We start from the raw sequence: 18267 nt of genomic DNA, 5'->3' as shown, positions 1-18267 counted from the left end.
ATTTACGAGAAACTTGACACCCCACCCTTCTCCCCTCCTTGTGGAAAATTTCCACAAAACCAGGTGCCAGACCCAAGGTGCCAGACGAAAGAATGCGCGCACTGGAATAAACCGCGTGTAAATAGCCTGGAAATATCGATCGAAGAACTAGCTCATGAGTTGTCATCGCAAAGATCATGATTCTAATTATAGCCTTTCTTTTGACCGTTAGTAGAAATATCGAACAGTTTATTATTGTGTACTTAATTGAGTATTTTAAATGTTTACTGAACTACAAATTGTACAGGAAGGGATTGGTTACTCACAGAAATATACGAAAGGCCTCGTATGCCCACACAAATTCACTACGAGTATGTGATGCAGCCACTACCGGGTTAGACAGCAAAATCCTGACAATTTCACGCTCAAAACTACGTATTACTTTGGAAAATTTGAAGGAACTTCACCTACGAACTGTGAAGTTATTTGGCTATCAACATTCGTTCGTTTTTGTTTTTTCCTCGTTTAAAAGACATAATTTCTTCGTATGGAACGTAAACTGTTTAGCGAACATCGTTATGGCAGACTTTGTGATATCAGTCAGGGGGAAAGAAACTGGAATAGTTAAGATGTATAGAATCCAATAAATAACATGAAAAAGCCTGTAAATAACACATGACTATGTTTTATAGTAAACAATAACTGGATATACCCAAAACATTTTGCATTGAAAGAAAGATATTATTCAGAGGGGTGAAGGTTCAGATGCGAGTTTCTTCACTTTGCCTCCCTCTACAAATTAAATTTGTTAAGATCGCAACTGCTGATCTGTAAATCAACAAACATGTACATCTGAACTTACTCGTTGCCCTATTGTGATGTGGAGCGAGTTTTACCTTGCATTTTAAAAGGCGAGTTTTCTTTCTGTTAAATCATCCTCAGTAACTGATCTCTGCAATATTAATGTACGAGTAGGCCCTTTAGCTTCTTACTTAGTCTAAACACGATTTCAGTCGATTTTGCTATTAACAGTTCAAGTTTTTGCGTTTGTAAACGGCATTCACTGGTGCTTGCTTGTTTGCTTGCTTGGTACATTTCTGTCATGCGGCTGGCAGTTCGTGACTTATATTTTCCACCTCTCTTTTACGGTCAGCAACGATTTGATAAACAAATTCATAGGGTTCATCAACAAGATGGTGCACATAACGTGATACAATGCGTATTCAGCACATTGGCGTGGTGGCGTAGGAAAATTAATGAACAAGCACTAATCTGTCATTTTTTTACGCATCGCACTGTGTCTTGCAAGGAAGGTGTCTCAGTGACCCCCTACACCACAGACTTTCAAGTACAGTGTACAGAGTAACTTTGATCAGAGACAATTACGGCTTGCCGATTTCAAAACAGAATGTCCACGCCACGCCTCGTGCGAACAAAAGACGGATTAGGAGGCAACTCATTCACTAACTACCCAGCCCTTGTCGCTGCATAGAATTGCACTGCGTCTGGTCAGGCTTACTAGCAATTCCCTCAGAAGAAGGTGACGGGCACTCTCCGCAGAACTCTAAAGAAGTTCTGTGGCACTCTCTCGTTTCGGGACAATTATTTTGTGATTGAAAAAAAAGAAGATTTTTGGGAATGAACTGGATGATAACACATTTGCTCCTGCGATAATTGTTCTTGCATGTATTTTGTGCATGTGAAAAAGCGTTCGAACTTTGTTTCCAGTGTCCCGTGGAAACTCGATTAGGCATAGGAGATCCTGATGTAACAAAATAATACCCGATATAACAAACTAATTTCTCCGGTCCCAACGAATTCATTTTCTGTTTTGTATTGTTTATTGTGTACTGATAAAGATTACAAAGAACAAAATATGTCTGTCTCAAGATCTCGTCATAGCGAGTTGCCACGTGTTGACTTTGTATAATTTTCGCGTGGTGTTCGCTGCTGCAAACTTCGGCGAGGGCCTTTACTCATTGTTTTATTTCCTCTGTTTCTCATACCTCGTTTGGTACGATTTCTTTTGTTTAATGTCACTTTATTCGTTCCCTTTGTTTCGAAGTACCGGTATGTAAAAATTCTTTCAGGTGTCTCTCTGGTTACAGCTCGTTATTCCGAAGGTTCGTTATTCCGAAGGCTCTTTATTCCTAAGATTTGTTATTCCGAAGGTTCATTGTTCCGAATTTCAGATTCGGATTAACCAATCTTCGGAGTAACGAACCTTCGGAATAACGCCACAAACTTTCGGATTAACGAACCTTTTTCATTTTCGGATTAACGAACCTCTAGGTATAGGGAATTTGCGTGTCTGCGTCTGATTAACGACCCTTCGGAATAACGAACCTTCGGAATAGCGAACCTTCGGAATAACGAACAGCACCCGTCTCGGTTACTGCACATGTATTTTCGTAACGGCGATTTCTCCAATTTGCTGTAGTACTGCATATTTCGAAGGAAGTTCGATCCCAGCCTCTTCGGTGTGCTGTGTGATATTTTGTAGTGTTTGTGTTGTTGTCTGAGAGGTTGTTGGTACTTTGTGATTAATTTGCTTAAGTGTTATCTCGAGTGATGATGGTGGTCGTGTTCCTAATTTTGATACGAAAAGGGCCAAGCGATGGTAATGATATTACTGATGCTGGTGTAAAAGACAGCTTGTTGAGCTACGTGTCCTCCGTCTGATTTCATTTCTCCCTCTTTCACTCTTCTTCTCTTCCCATGAATGATGGGAAAAATACATACACCTCACCTTCGTTAAGTTAAAACTAAATGTTCATTACCAGCAAAGGAAAAAAAAATAAGGGGAAAAACACGAACGGATTGTATGCGGTCGAACCTTATTTAATTTTCGAATGAACGAACCTTCGAAATAACGAAACTTCGAAATAACGCCACAAAATGTTCCGATTAACAGACCCTTTTTCATTTTCGGATTAACGAACCTCTAGGCATAGGGAATTTGTGTTTCGGCATGTTACGACACCGAGATAACAGTCCATGTGAGCACCTCTCCAAGTTTACAGCCAAGGGACTTTGAAAGCTGTCGTGCGTGTCTGTGGGTGTTAAGGTAAGTTAGTAATCGACGCTGAAAATTATCGAAGAGTCCGTCGACGTTCAATCGACGAGGGAATTGCAAACCCAACGGCTGCTTATAAGGTACCACCAAGATAGGAAAGAATGAATTTTATGAAAACCAAAACAAACGAATGAACACGAGTGTGAGCGCTGGTACCAAGGTATGTTGTGATACACATCGATAATAACATTTTATTGGTGATGCAGTTATGTTCCCTATCTATATACATTACTTTTTTGTCTTAATACTAGATGAATGATGATACTGTTGATTCGTGAATGGACAGAGAAAAATAAATCGTGATGAATGAACAGTCACTGATGCCAACATGTGAATGTCCAGACCCCCTTCTTTGATGAACATTTTAAACCTTTTCGTATTTAATCAGTGTGTATATAAAGACGAAATTTAGACGAAAAGTTTAATGACATAGGTTTAATACAGAATTTAAAACTGCTGTCATGAATGTGACAGCTTTGTAGAGCAGATCTATATCAGCAAGATGATGTTCTCTCTTTGAAAACAATGGTTTTACCAAGAATTACAAACAACGCACCAACGCGCGCTGGAAGATTAAATACTACGTTAGTATGCTTCATGATGATGACTACAATCGGCCTCGTATCTATACTTGCCACTAAATACAACTGTACTTAGTGGGTGCTGTTCGTTATTCATTATAAAGTAAAGAATGGCATTATAAAGTACAAGTGTATAAAGAAATTCGGCATTTTATATCCTTAACTTTTCCACAGCTGCGTGCAGTCACCAGCTGTCCGAAATACTTCCACAATCCCCTTTTCCGTTTCTCTGTCCAGCGTGCAGGCACTCTCTTTATTTCTTTCTTTCCCTTCTTCCCTTAAATGTGTGTGTGTGTGTGTGTTTTTTTTTTGTTTTTTTTTTTTGCTAAGGGTATTCCTTTCAATCGTATCCCCCTCAGTTTAGTCATGCCATGTTGTTGTGTCTCTGTTCTTTGTTTCATTTTGTCTTATTTCTGTATTATGTACATGTACTTGTACTTACAACAAGTATTTTTGAAGATATTTTAGAGTGGTCCACAATCTACAAGCAATGCTTTTTAGTGGACCCCTCAGTTCTCATTTTTTTATCCTTCAAACATAACTTTGTAATTCCAGTATGTGTGCATATCTTTGCAAGTTTGTTGATTACCATTGATTGTTATACTTTGTAATGTATATAATTATGCTTATGATTGAATTTGAGATTTACTTTGTGTTATGTTTTGTGGAATGAAAGAAAAAAATGAAAATGAGAATGAAATGAATCAAATCAAATCAATTCAAAATTCAGAAGGTTCGCTATTCTGAAGGTTCGTTATTCCGAAGGTTCGTTGATCCGAAATACGCAAATTCCCTATATCTAGACGTTCGTTAATCCGAACATTTGTGGCGTTATTCCGGAGATTCGTTAATCCGAAAATGAAATTCGGGAATAACGAACCTTCGGCATAACGAGCTATAACCTACTTAGTAGCACGTAAGGGACTATCACAATTTGCTGAAGGTCTCAAAGAACGCATTTAAGAGAAGAAAACGAATCACGTTTTACTTCCAAATCCGTAGTATTTAGAGTAACTTTACGCTTCATTAAGACATTGTAAGATAATGATTAATCTTCTCTTCTTTGTTTGCCAGTACAGTTTAGCGCTTTCTATTCATTAAAAAACAGCAGTCGCCATATCAGAGAGGGACTCCTCGGGACGCATGATGACGCAGTTAAGCAGAAAGCAAAATAAAATGTGATGTGTGTATGTAAATGGCGACGGACATCCAGTCGCTGGTAATCCAGAATGCGTCCGGCATGCAGGCATTCTCTACTTCATTCCCGGTCCACGCATTCTGCCTGCACTGAGAATGCCCTATTGTTACTCCCCTCAGCCTTGTGAATAGAGGCATTCCGTCGTATTCCGAGAATGGGGATTATAAAATCCTCTATTCAAGGCGTCCGGAATGCGTCCGAGAATGCAGACGCGTTATACTGAAACCATTCATTCACGAAGAATGATAGCGGCCTCGTGCACCTCTACTATTGTCTTTGACCTTCAAAAGAACTACACGCCGCCCTGTTGCGTTGTGAGAAAGAAAAGTCGCGCCATTATACACGTTGTGTTTCAGTGTGAAAAAAAAAATGAGTGAAAGTGTCTCTGGAAACTGATTTCTAACACAGAGATTTTGTTTTTATTCGATTTTCTGATTGGTATGTTGGTTAATTTGTTTTTTTACGATATAATACTCGTCGCCTAAAATTGCGTTTCGTACCGCAGTTCGATACATTCGTATTTTTTCTTGCCAGATTGAGACGCCAACCCTGTTGCTAGGAGGTACCTACCAGGTATACCGTCAGGTCTCGATACTAGCGGTGGCCCGGGGCCATCAAAAAACGCACGTCGGGCACCAGAATTTCATATACAAACTGTATGAAGATTTTGGTGGACCGATCGGGCCACCAAGAAAAGTCGGATGTTTGCCTTTATACTTTTGGAAATGAACAGCGCTAACAATCGACTCCATAAGATGCTAAAATAAATGTCGGATATTTTGTTTTTATTTTCGAGAAATGAATAACGGTAATATTCGACTTTATGATACTAAAATTAATATCGGGTGTTTGCTTATACTTCTGGAAATGACTACAGTAAGATTTAGCTTCCTAAGGTGCTAAAATTTATGTCAGATATCTGATTTTGCGTTCGGAAATGAATAAAGATAACATTCGGCTCTGGTAGATGCTGAAATAAATGTCGCATGTTTGCTTTTACGTTCGAAAGTAAATAGCAATAACAGTCGGCTCCGGAAGATGCTAAAATAAATGTCGAATGATCCCTTTGACGTTCGGAAATGAATAACAATAAAATTCAACTCCGTACGACGATGAAATAAATATCTGATGTTTGCTTTTATGTTCGAATCTGTAGCAATAACATTTACCGCCGAAAGATGCTAAAATAGATGTCGGATATTTGTTTTTAATTTTGGGATATAAATAACGGTAATATTTGACTTTGTATGATACTAAAATAAATGTCGGATGTTTTCTTATACTTTTTGGAAATGAATCACAGTAAGATTCAGCTCCGTACGGTGCTAAAATTAATGTCGAGTATTTGGTTTTGCGTTGGGAAATGAATAAGGGTATCATTCGGCTGTGGAAGATGCTGAAATAAATATCGCACGTTTGCTTTGACGTTGGGAAATGAATAATAATGATATTCCACTCCGGACGATGGTAAAATAAATGCCGGATGTTTGCTTTTATGTTCGAAAGTAAATAGCAATAACATTCGGCCCCGGAAGATGCTAAAATAAATGTGGAATATTTCCTTTAACTTTCGGAAATTAATAACGATAATATTCAACTCCGTACGACGATAAAATAAATGTCACATGTTTGCTTTTACGTTCGAAAGTAAATAGCAATAACATGCAGCTCCGGAACATGCTAGAATACATGTCGAATATTACAAATTTTCCTATCTGTAATTTGCCCGTTTGCTTCATGGTTGTGAGGGTAGCTCGTTAGCCACGCTGGTCTGTAATTTCATAACAGCCCTGTCGCCTTAAAAACGCTTTGTAATACATTATAGGTCCTGCAGTATAAGATCAGTAACTTGTAATCATTCGTAGTGACGTAGAATGCGTTTGTATTGTAGCATCAGCACTGATTTTCATATTATTATTCATATCAGTTCAATTCTGTTTGATCCAAATCCGGTTAATTTCACATGATCGGCATTTGAGGACAATTTATGGAACTGTGCAAAAGTATAGGAGACAACATGCTCAGCAGACGATTCCTCCTTTTGATTCCCCTCTCCCTGTCTCATTCCCTCTCAGCTCACTTTGATCTTTCCTCTCCCCAGCCCACCCGACAAAGAAGAAGTTCGGTACAATACAAAAACAAAAACTAAACTAAACTAAAACTAAAACAAACAAACAAAGGAACATGTGCTAGCTGAATAAATGGGAATGATACCTATGCCCCAGCCAGGCCAAGTTTGTGGAAATTTCCATGAAAGCAGAGTGGATCAATCAATAAGTTCGTGTTGCCTGCCAGCAAAGGAATGCGCGTATGCATTCCTTCACACCCCACCCTTGTTGTAAACCACGTGTAGATATCAATTAGACAGTCTGGCCTGGGAGTGGGAGTGAGCCAGGGACATGTCTCTAGCACTAGTCTTGAGTAAAAGCCCCTTTTGAGTTCCTGTAAACGTCATATGATACTGTTTTGTCTTTCTTTTCGCCTAAAAAAAAGCATATAGCGAACAGACCTCACCTCCCTGATATCATAAATGTCCACGTAGCCATGCAAAAGGATTGATTTATTCCTTCTCGGCGAAAACTGAATTAAATGTCCTTTGATAGAAAATTCGAAATCTAGCATGCCTGTATAAAGACTACCTTGGTACCTTCGCAATACCAGGCCAGCTAGAGATCCAGCCACATGTTCGATCGTTGAGAGCTAGCGAAGGAAGCAAAACGGTGAGCTAGTAGCGTCATGTACGTATACAAAATGCACCTCATTGGTGAAAGCGTGGGGCTGATGGAATGCATGCTAGAAGACAAAGGTTGTGAACCCTGGTAAATTAATCCTGTTGGTAGTGTTACCGTTAGGTTTTAACAGACAATAGAGAGATTAGACAAAGTCACCCTTATTGTTGATGCATTCTCAGTTTCATTCCGGAATGCCCGGCTTATTTCTAGGCCCTGTTAAGCTGAGCATTCCCAGGCGACGGCCGGAATGGGTATAGAATGGGCGCATTCTCGAGTGCATGCCACTGAGATAAAAGGTACAAAGTGTATTCCGAACGCATTCTGGAATACCAACGAGTGGATGTCCGTCGTGCCAGTAACAAAAGTTGTTGGGACCAGGGCTCGCTGGCCCTGTGAGAGATTTGACTTGCAACTGCAAATAAGTAATACAGTTTTGCCTGAAACTGTGCGTTGAATTAGAAACAAACGCAAATTGGCATTGGATTCGTCAAGGTTGCGTTCGATATTTTCCCTACGAAATCGAGCGTCCGCTTAGCAATGAACTTGCTTGTCGCTCTCGGGCGGGAACTTGCATGTGTTGATGCTTTACCTCTCACAACTACTGAAATTTCCCAAGCTCAGTGCTTAGATTATGTGCACTATACCACACGCTATATTATAACACAATACTTAATGCGTATCGGGGATTTTCGGAACGATATCGGGAGTTGTAACGAGCGAGTAGCGCGAAACAGTAAATTCGCGATTTTTGTAAGCATCGGGCAGCAATTCTACCTTCATACTTAATGCCGAATTTGGTTCGAAACTGCACTGCTGAGGAGCTGAATCATGTCAGACTTCATTTCTGTAACCTAGAAAATCAGTAAGTGTAATTTTCAGGTCAAAACAGTGCGTAGCCCCAAACCCTGTTCTATTGCTGATGGCTTCTCCGCTTCGTCTGCTAGTAATATGTAGCACTTTCTATTCCATTTGATTAGCGAAGGTTGCGTTCGATATTTGCCTATACGGAATCACGCTTCCTTTTAGCAATGAACTTCCTTGCGTTTAAATGAAAATTTACGTACGGTGCGGGGACTTGCATTTGATGTTTTAGCTCTCACAAGTCACAGCTGTGCTTCATAAAATTTCATCTCAAGCCCAGGGCGCAAATTGTGTGCCCAAGTATACTCGGACGCTGCACTACGTACACGCACGCGTATCGGAGATTCGTATGAGTAGCGAGCGAGTAGCGCGAATTAAACGGTAAACTCGCGATTTTTTAAAGCATCAAGCAATAGTATATTTATGGCATTTCCTCCTTAATACTAATTGCCGAATTTGGTTCGCAGTTGCATTGCTGAGGAGTTGAATCATGTCACAATTCATTTCTGTAACCTAAAATACATTAATTATTTTGCACATGTATCAGTAAGTGTAATTTTCATGTCAAAACAGTGCGTGGCCCCAAATCCTGGATTGCCGATGGCTTCTCCGCTTAGCACTATAGTAGCACTTTAGTTTTCTATTCATTACGAAACAATAGTCGCCATTCAACGAGGGACGCCTCGAGACGCATCGGGACGCATCGGTAGGGTAGAGGGAAGGAGCTTATTTCGCGGACGCAGCGAGACGGCCACCAGGTAAGCTCCTTTTCGTACATGCAACGGTCCACTTGTGAGGGCTCGTCTTTTACAAGTATACTTGGGAGTTAGCCGACGCTTTGCGACGCTCGGCGGCGCCCGCCGACACGCAGTCTAAACTAGTGACTGTACGCCGTCGCTAACCGTCGCTGGGTGTCCTTTGACGTCGGAAATTGAAAGAAATTTGCAGAAGCGTCGCACCGCGTCGCTCGCCGTCCCTAGTTTACCAGGTGCGCCTTAGTTTTACTCGAATAAATTGGTCATCAGTCTCTGGTCGAGGTAATATGTTTACAGTTTCAGCCGTGCATGAAGGTACACAAACTGTTGGACCATGTACTCCATACTGTCCTCCTTTTGGCAGGTTCAAAATTTTGATGAATGGAATGTTCAATGCAATTAAATGGGTTTCCAGCTTATTCAGATTTTTAAGTTCAGCAGGTATAGCATGTAATTCCAAGTTATTTCTGGTAGCTTCAGCAGGCATATTACCAGCCAGTAATTTCCTGTTGCAAGTATAACAAATCCACAATGAACTTCTTGATGACTTTGCTATTTGACAATCAACATCACAGTCATTACTGCATGAATGCAAAAATTCTTCTCTGACGCATAATGGATTCTCATATTTGGCTTTTGTGCATTTCAATACTTGATTTCTGAATAATAATTTTAAGCATACACAACACACAAATTCAGGGCCATGCGAAACAATTTCTCTAAATTTTTTTCAAAACATGACCACAGTTTCTCATATTCACTTCTTCTTGTTTTTTCCGTTTTGCATTTCTTATAGCAACCTGTTGTCTGTAAACAGAATTTGCCTTATACCTAATGTTTGCAATTTTTCTCAATATTTTCTTACGCCTTTCTCTGAATGAAGCATCGTTACTATATCTAGCTTTCCTCATTTTCTTTAACTTTTCTCTGAATGAAGCATTGTTCTGATACCTGGCTTTCCTCATTTTCTTTAACTTTTCTCTGAATAAAGCATTGTTCTGATACTTAGCTTTCCTCATTTTCTTTAACTTTTCTCTGAATAAAGCATTGTTCTGATACTTAGCTTTCCTCATTTTCTTTAACTTTTCTCTGAATAAAGCATTGTTCTGATACTTAGCTTTCCTCATTTTCTTTAACTTTTCTCTGAATAAAGCATTGTTCTGATACTTAGCTTTCCTCATTTCCTTAAGCCTTTCTCTGAATGAAACACTGTTTTTATATTTGGCTTTCATCATTGCACTCATCAATTTCTTAACATTTTCTCTGTACCTGGGATCCAAGCAATACTTGTCTTTCTGCCTCACTCTGGCTTGCTTTTTTTTCTCACTCCTGTATGTACATGTGGGATTGTCATACTTTTCTTTCTGTCTCTCCTTCACTTTCTTTTTCTTTTCTAACCTGTGATTTATATCTGTTTGATATCTTACTCTCTTTGCAGCTGCATTTTTAAGTTTTCGGAGTGGGAAAGACTGATCATCTAGTAGAATTTCTGTTTGTAATTGCTTTCGGTCACTTTTTGCCTTTTCTCTTTGTGCTCTCATTCGATCTCTATTTTTTTGTCTGGTAACATTGGCATTCCTTTTTCTTCTTTGTTTTTTCCTTTTTGTAGTTCGCATAATAGTTTTAACATCTTCAGATTCCTCAGTGTGCCTACTCATTTTAACGGCAGGTTCCATGTCACCCTCTAATACTTGATCATTCAAAAAATTGATTTGACAATCATTGACTTGTTTCATAACTTTCCTCTTTGTCGTGAGTTTTCTCTTTCTTGTCACAGGTGTTTCCATATCAGTAGTGTTTTGTGGTCTTGGCAAGTTTTGGGATGAACATGATGTTTGGATCCTTGGACACACAGATTCTACAACATCGTAATGATTGCCGTTTGTGTGTTGCAAGTAAATACCTCTTTCTGATGTAACAATTCCAAACTGAAGTTTGCTTGCGCCAAATAATTTCCATTTTGAAAGGTTTTCTTCATATACATAAATATCAGTATCTAGTAGATTTGATAAGGCCATTATTTCCAATTCTGTAGCCCATGTGCCATTGTTGAATACTCTTTCCTTTGCAATGTATTTCACAATATCTGTGTATCCTGATCTTAAAAGGCTTGCATATTCTTGCCTGTTTTGTAAAATATGCTTAACTATTGCTTTTCGAACATCACGGTGTGAATCTTCTTTGCCACATATGACATATGATATAGCTCTGTAAAAGCAATTTCCATCACCAGTAATTCTATAAATAGTCAATGGTTGTGACAGGATAGTAATATCACCCTTTTCTACCATATCTTTTTGCATATCATTACTGCTACATTTGTCATTAACCTTTATACCTAATTTGCAACAAAGCTTCTCTCTATCAGATTTATTTACTGGTCTGTACATGAGATTAATCTTTTTTATTTCTCCCACTTGTTTCACCTCAGATACATCAATGTTGGCATTTAAAGTCTGTTCACATGTGTTTTGTACTGGAATTTGTGTCTCTTGCAAATTTGATACCATTATTTGTTTTGATGTCATTTTCTTCAGTCTAACACTGCATTTCTTTAAGGTCAGCTTTTTAGTAATCTTAGATGATTCATCATGACTTTCCCTCTTGTTTTCTACACTTGTATCTGAATTCACATGTAATACAGATAATTTCTCATCCAAAGTACTAGATGTAGTTACACTTTCCACTGCGTCAAAATGATTGCCTCCAGTGAACAGAATATATATGCCTCTCTCGGTTGTTACTTTGTTGTAGTATCCAGGTTTCTTTGCAGACAGTATTTGCCAATTTTCTGTTCGATCATCATACACATATATATCACGTTCTAGCATATGTGCCATTGAACTAATATCAGTGTGACCAGCCCATGTTCCTAAATCCATCAATTTCTCTTGAAGTACAAAGTCCCTGACACTCTGATATTTCACTGTGTCTATTACATTTTTAAATAAATCACCCGATTCCAGTAAATGTGCCACATTGAATTTCCTGAGCATGAAATGGTTTCTTTCGCTGCCAGTAACAACATGAGCAATACTTCTGTAAAAACAGTTGCCATCACCTATAACTCTCTTGATATTTACAGGTTTCCCAATACACAAACTTTCATTTCTATCCTCCATTGATTCATTGGCAGTACCACTGTAACTGAAATTCAATTTATTGCACAAAGACTGTTTGTCTACGTATGTAATCGGCACAAATTTGAAATTTCGATCTCTTTTTTCTGTTGTCTTCTCAACTGAAACAAATTCAACTTCATTCTCATTTCCATAGTCATCACTGTTTACATTTACTCTGTTTTTCTTTGTTTCATTTTGAGTCTTACAGCTATCACTGTTAATACCTTCAACATGATCACAATGTTTTGAAATACTGCTACTTTGATCATTTGTATTCCTACATGCAGTATTTGCTGAGTTTGATCTCTTGGAGCCACTAGTTGTCAATGCATTTTTCTTAGAATTGGATTCTAATGCCAGACCGGTTAGTTCAAACTGAGTAGTATGTAAATCACATGCCATTGATTTTGCCAAATTCAAACAGTGTACCTGTATACCTTGCCATGATGAAATGCTAAGCAAGACACTGCATCCATCTTGTACCAAGTATCCATCATGACTTCTGGAATGAGAATCAAATACATAATAACCGTTGTCATGTGTAATGATTGCAAATGTACTCTCAGCAAAATTCATAAGACATGCATCATATCTGCACAGTTCTTGTTCTAAGGCTTGGCTCAATGACAAAGCACCAAAATTTGACAAATTGTTTTTATTTCCATCCAACACTCCATATTTTGATTCAGCATATGTTATTTGAAAGTTTTCATCCAGAATATGAAGTTCCTTGGGTAATTCATCTATCATTACAAGCTCTTCATACAATGGTGAATCCTTCTTTATGTAATAATACAACTCATTCCCAAGTGTCAGAATCTGATCAAGATCACGAGGTCTCATTTCGATTCCAGTCTTTGTTTGGGTGTAGAGAACAGCCACAAGGGAATTACATGCACATTGTTTGCCAGCAGTGTAACCAAATCGTTGATCACCTTGATTAAAATTTCCTTGTGCAATTGTTTTGGTCATAGGGTATAATTGCCTTTTACCACATTCAGAACTTGAGAGTGAAACAGGCTTACAGACACGTTCTTCATTCTCTAAATCACTTGCAGCTGGTTCATCATCTAATACATGTACTGTCGATTCCTGTACATCATATGAATTATGGTGGTCAGCACTTTTTGCAGAATCATCATTCATTACTATGCAGTCAGATGGATTAGTAATTTTTTCACGTTCAGGCAAGAATATTGAATCATTACAAACTTCAGCACACTGTGTAGCTGAAACAAGTCTGTGACATGGAGAGTGAACACTTCCATCTGTACAAGAATTCACAGAGAACAATTCCTTCACTGATATTTGTCTGTCACTTTCAACATCTTTTCTTCCACTGTAACACGAGTTCAGTTCATGCACATTGTGCATTCTGTCATATTTCACTTTGGATGTATCATTCGAGCTTGTGTTGTCTCTACTTGTGGAATCACTGTCCTCGTGGTCAAATGCTTCATTCTTACACAACTTTTCATTATTTGCTACATGTTCTCCTTCAGGAATGTCAGGTTTAACCTTTCCATTATCACGCACCTGTGAGTCAGCATTTCGTACCGGTAGCACACTTTGTCTGTTGATCTTCGTGAAACGACCTTTCTTTCTTGGTTGCCGTGCATTTCCACCTCCATACAGCCTGTTCACATTCCAAACTTCTTTTTCAATGTCTGTGGAAGGGACAGAGGCACATGTAGTCTGATCACCATTCGGTACGCAACATTCATTACTCATATTCGAAGTGCTTTTAGCCACATCAGCCCAACTTCTCTGTGTTTTTGCATAGATTTGCTCAGTGTATTTTGCCATAACATGAGGTGACTGAACACACTTCGAATATACATTCAATATAGATTCAGTATATACCTGCAGACTATCATTTCGTTCTGTGTCCAAGTTTGCATTCACATTTCGCTTCACGAGTTTACCAGGTTCTTTTTGCCTTCTTTCTACTTTTGATTTCTTGCCCTTGCTGGTCTTGGCTCTTTTCTGTTTTTCAAGATAGTAGGCTTTCATTGCTTTGCCAATGTAGGTCACACCAGGTTGGAGAATCACACCATTTACTGATCTCACTGAGCTCTTGTTACTGGTCTTGGTCTTAGGATTGTCAGTCATTGTTTCGGATGTTGTCAGTTTGGCCTTCTCAATCATTTTTGTCTTCCTTGATTTCACAGTTGTCCAACCATCATCAACTGCAGTTTCTAATGGTTGAAATTGCCTCCTAGTGAGATTTGTAGTGAATGTCGGATCTGATTCATCTCTGTCACAATTTGCTCTTTCCTCCACACATACATTTGTCATTCCTAGAACACCACGTTTGTTCTTTCTTTTCACATACCTCTTTTTCAGTCTCTTCGTTGGTTTCTTTCTCTGGTTGCTCTTGCATGATGAAAGTGAAACATCAACATGAAAATCTTCATCACCAAGGTCTTCGAGAAGCTCGTATCTATTGAAATGACAGGGAATGCCAATTTTGTCAAAGATGCGATGGGCAATATTATTGCTTCCACATGCTGAACATATCCAAATCAACCTTGCATCACACATTCTAGCCTCATGAGAAATAGCTCCTGTACACATCACATGAAACTGCTTGCCACAATCCTCACATGGTACTCTGCTTTCATTTTCATTGATCACATTGCAACATGCATCACATTCACTGACCTCTACATTTCTCATCAAGTCACAACTATGGAGGATATCTAGGATATCACCAACAATCTTGAATTCACTTGCTTCCATTGTCAAACTACAGGGCTTTCAAATCTTTGAAAGTATGTGGTACTATTACTAAATAAATGTATATCAACCAACTGTTCAATCAACACAGTTATATTCTTTGAATCACTATACTTTTAACAGAAATTTCAGCTTCAACAGTTAATTTGACCAAACTATGCCTTTATCTCGAGATTATGCTCTTTGCAATAAAGGTTTCAATTTTACCAATTATGCTTTTGCCTTAACTGCACAATAACCAGTCTCCCTTATATGTTTTTCTCTTAGGGTAGAGCTTTTTGCAACAAAAATTTCAATTTCACCAATTATTCTTTGTTTTCACTGACAATTAAAGAAACAGTAATGTTTCTGTTTTGAGATGACTCCTTTTGCAATAAAGGTATGTCTTTTACTAATTGTGCTTTTGTTTTCACAGCCCAATAATCATAAATAGCCCTTGAAGGTGCAATATTAATGTCTCTCCATTCGTTTACTATGACTAGAATGCTTTCATCTGAAGATGGTGCTCTTCAATTATTCTTTTATCCTATCAACAAATAACGAAAATTCAAAACTCAAGATACCAAAAAATATTTTTACATAAAATTTTTAGTATACTTCTCGCCTCACCTCATAAATTGTTTCTCACACTTTTAACAATTCCTTCAGAATTTCAACTCCTAGCTATTAACTCTTTTCAACTGTAGTTGAATTATTTGCAGCAACTTTCAATGCAGAATATATCAAATATCAAATAGTCCTTGAAGGTGCAAATATTGTCTACCCTAATTATGTTCACAACACTATAATGCTTTCGTCTCAAGACAACACTCTTTAATAATCTTTCAGTGTATTCTGGACTCTTAAACACCTTTTCTCAAATCAACTGTTTCTGTTTTCAAGTTTTCAACAAACTTCTCGCCTTCTCTACGACAATTCTCTTTCCACAGTTTTTAACTATCCTTTTAAAGAATGAACTCTCTCATTCAAACACTCCTTAAAACTCTGTTATTCTGTTTAATTTTTACTCTTTTTTTGTGAACTCTCACTCTTCCTCTTTTTGATCTCACTCTTTTTCTCTTTGACTCTTTCTAACTCTTTCTGCCTCTGATTCTGAAACTTTCTCTCCTTCTGATACTGTCTTATTCTCATGCACTCAGAAGTTTTCTGTTCTCAGCTTTCTTCAAGTTCAAGTTAAGGTATTTCAGCTAAAGTTCAGGTATTTCATGTATATTTCAGATATTTCAGGGATGAGTTCGTGAATTCCAGGATGAATTTTCAGATGTAATCTCAGTGAATATTCAGTGAATATTCAAGGATGAAGGTGAAATGGTATGAGATGAAATGTAGGATGAAGATGATTCAACAAATAACAAACACAAACACAAACGTACTTTCAACAAAGACCAACACAAATCTCGCTCCAAGGCAACCAGTACCTGCAGAAAGAAAAAAAAAGGAAGAACACAAACATTACAACAAAACCTGTACAGTGAACTCTCTAAAATTAGCACTGATGAAACGAAGTTCACTATAACAAGGTAATTTTTTGTGGTCCTAGATTGTAATTTTCATTTGTATTGTATTATTTTTGTAACCCTGATATAACAAGGTTTCATTATAACAAGCACATTTTTCTGGTCCTGAGGACCTTGTGTTAAGGAGAGACCACTAATAATGTAAGGTACACACATTCTGAAAATACATACTTGAGAGGAATATGACGCACAACGCCCAAATTTTTTATACAAATCTTTGTAAAATTATTTCACTGTTCCTGCAATCTAAACAACTCTTTTGACAAAGGAGAACCATCTTTTAAACTTATAATCTTCATTAAAAACACATTTTTCACTGTGCATACATACACAGGGAAACCCTATTATAACACGGTCAGTAACTCAGTGAAATTAGCACAAAGTCAAGCTTTTGATGTATAATTGTGGGACTGCATATTGGAAAATAAATGACTTTTCTTCAATTACATTTCATGATTAAACAGGAAAGATACTTCTGTATGACAAAACAAGGTCCAGGCTAAGTAACGTTATATTTCTTCCCCTGCATGCCCCCTAAAAAAAAAGGTGAAATGAAAGAATACAGGAATCACCCCTATATAGCACTGTAAAATACGCCCTCTACTGGTCGTGGTGTTGGCTACGCATTAAAGTAACGGCCTCCGCATTTCGCCCAGCCCACAAGCGAATCACGGGAGTAAGCCCCATCGGTAAGCACTCTTAGCCAACGTCAACTCTTAACGTAGGTTCTTTGAAAGTTAGCCTTCCTAGTAATTACATAGCAAATCACGATATGGCTCACACCTTGTCCATTCAGGAAACGCGGTCTAACGTTAAAAACTACGCAACTTCCTTCCTGATACTCCTGACATTTAAACGCACGGTGTACGCACTACAACAGCTTACTACACGTATAGGGCCTGAGCTGTGGTGGATACGATGGGCATGATGAGGCCAGACACTACTGAACACATAAGACTCAGTGATACTACTGATAGACTCTAACGTTTCTCGTCACAACACTAACAGCACCACGACTACACACATTTTTTGTTCTAAAAACCCAAATATCTGTGTTTAGGCATGCCTGCGTTTACAGACTAATACCCACCTGGTACTCGAACCCAAAACTAATCAAACCGTCAGTTTCCAGCAAAGCCAAAGGTCCTCAGAAATTGTATTTGTGAGCCTGTGACTGCGCTGTCACGCCAAGTAGCTCACGTAATGATTATTGACGTCAGATACATCTCCGAGCTGCAACCACAGAACTCTTACACATAGAAGAATCACACCCATTCACAACCCGCTGAGCTCGGTGTCGCCACCGCGCGCCCCGGATGTGACGCCTCAGTGCACACGCCGCCATGTTGCTTAGCGGAACCTCCGCAGCTCCTCGCGAGTACGGTACGGTCAACTCACTGATCGGGCAGTATGACAGCCGCTCATAGCCCTTGATATTTACTTGAACTTGTAAACTGTCAAACTGGTACTTCTCAATCCAGCGTTGACCACAGATTCATGTACTCATTTATGTTATTTATTTCACACTCTTCCCTGAAAGTTGTCTGTATTGAAACAGGTGTTTTTCCCCTTTTGGATAGATCTACTAGTATTTGACTTCGGAGACGTGAATTGCTTTGGTATAAAATAATCTAAGACGCGCGCCTGTCCTTGTCTGTGTCCTGCCATTTTTCTGATACCCCTCTCAACCCTATGTCTTGCATTTTC

The 18267-nt window shown here is 38.6% G+C and overlaps 1 long non-coding RNA gene across 3 annotated transcripts in view; it reads right to left on the bottom strand.

Moving 5' to 3' along the window:
* LOC139737410 (uncharacterized) overlaps positions 1 to 17782 on the bottom strand; it is a 36036-nt gene extending 18254 nt beyond the window's left edge. Inside the window, exons 1-5 of one of the 3 annotated variants that reach the window (XR_011711374.1) lie at positions 17651 to 17782; positions 16417 to 16461; positions 14640 to 14747; positions 13841 to 13971; positions 12734 to 12806 (exon numbers count right to left, since the gene is read on the bottom strand). This is a non-coding gene — a long non-coding RNA (uncharacterized lncRNA). Of the gene's footprint in view, positions 1 to 9437; positions 12807 to 13840; positions 13972 to 14639; positions 14748 to 16416; positions 16462 to 17650 lie in introns of those variants that run through there. The other 2 variants (XR_011711375.1, XR_011711373.1) reach the window with 2 other exon arrangements.
* Positions 17783 to 18267: the final 485 nt, after the last annotated feature.

Source organism: Diadema antillarum, unplaced genomic scaffold, assembly GCF_040938485.1.
Source record: "Diadema antillarum isolate AM-2024a unplaced genomic scaffold, OU_Dant_1.0 seq00000693_RagTag, whole genome shotgun sequence".
Taxonomy (NCBI): Eukaryota; Metazoa; Echinodermata; class Echinoidea; order Diadematoida; family Diadematidae; genus Diadema; species Diadema antillarum.
The sequence above is the reverse complement of the archived record's forward strand: the minus strand, read 5'-3'. Positions and strand labels throughout refer to the sequence as shown.